Raw genomic sequence first — 3837 nt, 5'->3', positions numbered from 1 at the left:
AACCTCTGGGAAAACATGGAAAGGATACAGAAAAGGGCCCTGTACAAGAAGAGCTCGATAAAGTGCCTGCAACCTAATTCACTTCTATTTATTTGATCTCCCTTTACAACAAAAGTAATCTTAGGGCTTTTTAGAGGGGGAATTAATTCAATACATCTTCAAATAAATTAAATTTATCTCAATCCAATTATAATTCTTCTAAATCTAATTACACTGATGTTTTTTTTTCTTCTTCTTGCATAACTGCGTTCATTTTAACCCAACATAAACACTTCAGTCTTTATGATAGTTGGGAGAAAAAATTTGATAAATTTAAACCAAACTACCAGATAAATGTACCTCTTTAAGGAGCTCTTAACTATCAATTCAATCAAAATAAAAACATTTATTAGTGCAATAAATGTGACAGAACTGTTGATCCATTAGACAGAAATACCAGCTTTAATTATCCATAATTGGTGCAAAAACATCATGTTCCTCACATATAGGATCAACTCCATAGTTGTTTGGTTGGTTAGCTCTGAGGTGCTAGCATTAGCTTCCGCCGGACTTGGCTCCTTCGGAATGGCTTTCTTCTTGGTGGAAGAATCCGGCAGGGAAAAAAATGGGAAATCTTTTTCACGCTGTGGTCTAGGCATCTCTGAAGTGTTTCAAGATTGACAAGGACGTGTTTAACTGGAGGAAGGTATAAATATATTTTAAGCCTGGAGCAGAGAAGAGCTAGAGAAGAGCCTGGACAGGATCCGGACATCAGAAAGTGCATTCTAACTGATTGTTAGTTGAGACAGCAAGTTGCCTGATGAAGGTTGATTCCTCACCGAAACGTTCCATTTTACTTGCTGTATTCTGTCTTGACTCAACTTTATCAAAGTGCCAAGAGCCTCCAAGGCCTCCAGCTCTTCCCAGATCGGACGGTGGGCTTCACTGAGGCCTAGACTGATGCCGCTGCAAAGGAGACTGAAGGCCAGCACACAGCGACGACCCACCTTCACCACCAGGGGGAGGCCTCCTGGTCCAGCTGCAGCATCCTTAACCAGTGGGTCCATCGAACCATTATCTGCTCAGGTAACTGTGGCAGCCAGACAAATGGGGTCACAAAAGAAAATTTGTGAGTGTTCCCTTAATCTGACTCATAAATGTGCTGTTCTAGGTGACTCAAATGTGGCCAAGTTTCAGGCAAACGCCAGATTGACTTTAAAATACCCTGAAACACAGGTTAACAGTTTCCCAGGGGCTAAATGGAGACACATGACTCACCTGTTTGAAAAGGCGCCAGTGACGGAGGACGTGGAGCGTATGATCCTGTCCCTGGGTATCAACCACAGAGCTCAGAGGGACAAGAAAGCAGCTGTATAGGAAATGAGAGAGACATTGAGAGCAGCCAGGGTTAAATGTCCAAAGGCTGAGATCTTTGTCCCTGTGATAAATTTCTCACCAGCACTGCCTCTCCAGGAACAGATGACCCTCTCTCACATGAACATCTCACAGCTCAACCGCTTCATCCCGGCGCTGGAGAGACAGCTGTTCACTGTGAGCAGTGACCATACCATACCAACTTTACTTATGAAGCACTTTATGCACCGGACAGGACCAAGGTGCTGCACACAATCATTAAATACAATGAAATTATAAAATAGAAGAAAAAAAACCAGTGTAAAATACATATTAATATACAACGAGAATAAAACAAAGTAAGACCTCTCAAATTGTGCCAAAATCCAAGGAAAAAAGATGAGTCTTAAGAAGGGACTTAAAAACAGCCAGAGAAGAGGCCTGTCTTCTGCTCAGAGGCAGATCGTTCCACAGCTTAGGAGCTGCCACAGAAAAAGCACGGTCTCGTCTGAGCTGCATTTAGTCTTTGGGACCCTCAGAAGCAACTGATCAGCTGACCAGAGGGACGGGAGGGTGTGTAAGAATGCAACAGCTCAGACAGATAAGAAGGAGCAAGGCCATTAAGAGTTTTAAAAACAAATAAAATAATTTTAAAATCAATCCTAAAATGTACTGGCAGCCAGTGTAAGGAAGCTAAAACAGGGGAGATGTGGTCAAATTTTCGTGTACCTATTAAAAGACATGCAGCAGCTTTTTGAACCCTCTGAAGTTGGGAAATAAAGAGGTCACTGACCCCTGTATGAAGTGAGTTACAGTAATCTAGTCGTGTGGTCACAAATGCATGGATCACTGTTTCAAAATGTTGTTTTGATAGAATGGGTTTTATTTTGGCTAGCTGCCTTAAGTGGAAAAAGCTGGACTTTATAACAGCTCTGATGTTCCATTTTAAGACCAGCATCCATCTTAACCCCTAAGTTAGTAATAACCGGCTTAACGTACTGAGCCAAGACTAGACAACGTCCAGTGGTCTAAAGCCACTACAGTTCGTATGCTGAGTCACTGGGGTGAGTGGCTAAAATAGAGAGCCCCAAGAGCCTGCAAAGGAAGGAGGGGCACTCTCAGATTGTCAACAATAAAAACATATGTAATCTGTCTAAAACATTTACTCTCAGTGATCCAGGGTAATAATAATTTGGGCAAACTTAAAATCCAAAGGAGACATGAGCTACAAAACTACCACAGAAGGATCAAATCTACTACAAAGATGAGGATGGAAATAAAAATAATAATAACTTACCTTTTATGCCGGAGTCGAGCTAGTCTCCTCCTATTTCTTCTCTTCCTCCTGAGGTAGAAAAAATAATTTCACAAGATCTGAAATACATAGATAAAACATTTTAATGAATTAAAACCATACCTAACCTAAACATATTAGAAACTAAAGCACTTAAGGAATTAATTAATAATAATATTATAATTAAACCTGCTGATAAGGGCAGCTCCATTGTCATAATGGACAGGGAGCAATATTTATGGGAGGGATATAAACAATTATACAATGATACTTATTATAAAAAACTAGATATCCCTATTTATATGAATACAATCCACCTATTAAATAAGAATATTGATGATTTATATAATAAAGAAATTTATTAATGCCAAACAATAGTCCTACCTACGCTGGTCCTCTGAGCCCAGAGCCAGAAGGTTTTATTTACACCCCAAAATCCACAAGGAACCAGAAAAGTGGAGCAAACCCCACGAGATCCCTCCTGGCAGGACCATAGTCTCTGACCGCAGATTTTCTAGACACCACCACATATAAAGGGAAACAGTTTGATAAAACACATAAATTGGATATAAAAGTCTTCTTCAAACCTACAGACACACATGCTCTATTATTTAAAACCAGTTATCATCCTAGGCACACTTTTGCTGGCCTACTTAAATCACAACTCCTCAGATTTTACAGAATCTGTACACAGAAAACAAACTTTTTAAATTTAAATTTAAATTAAAATTATAAAATAATCACGGCTTACAAAAGAAACAAAAACCTGAGGGATTTCCTCGTCCATGCTGAGGTCAAACCTTTGAAGGAACCCAAGGTTAGTTTACTGGGTCCCTTGCCCCGTCACCTTGACCCTCACCCTCACCCTAACCCTTTTATCTTACCCTAAAGTCGTCTGACACCCAGGCCTTAACCCTAAGCCGTATATATGTGCTGAGCCCCCTCCTCTACTCCCTCTACACCCACGACTGCACCCCCACCTACCCGAGCAACACCACCATTTGCAGATGACACCACAGTGGTGGAGCTCATCTCAGGAGGGGATGAGACAGCTTACAGGACGTGGTGGAGCATCTGTCAGCATGGTGCATGGACAATAATCTGACTCTGAACACCTCCAAGTCAAAAGAGCTCATCGTTGACTTTCGGAGGTGTAAACAGGACACACAGCCCATTATCATCAACGGGGAAAGGGTGGAGATGGTGCCAGT

At 41.2% G+C, this 3837-nt stretch overlaps 1 long non-coding RNA gene across 1 annotated transcript; it reads right to left on the bottom strand.

Moving 5' to 3' along the window:
• Positions 1-441: 441 nt before the first annotated feature.
• Positions 442-1882, bottom strand: LOC107103364. The gene is made up of 4 exons (XR_001482179.1): positions 1699-1882; positions 1436-1598; positions 1258-1348; positions 442-1069 (listed from the first exon to the last, which is right to left on the bottom strand). It is a non-coding gene; the product is annotated as an uncharacterized LOC107103364 (long non-coding RNA).
• Between the last annotated feature and the right edge of the window lie 1955 nt (positions 1883-3837).

The sequence above is a fragment of the Cyprinodon variegatus genome, unplaced genomic scaffold (genome assembly GCF_000732505.1).
Source record: "Cyprinodon variegatus isolate N-32 unplaced genomic scaffold, C_variegatus-1.0 Scaffold1432, whole genome shotgun sequence".
NCBI classification, from domain to species: Eukaryota; Metazoa; Chordata; class Actinopteri; order Cyprinodontiformes; family Cyprinodontidae; genus Cyprinodon; species Cyprinodon variegatus.
This window is presented reverse-complemented; position numbering and strand designations above follow the sequence as displayed.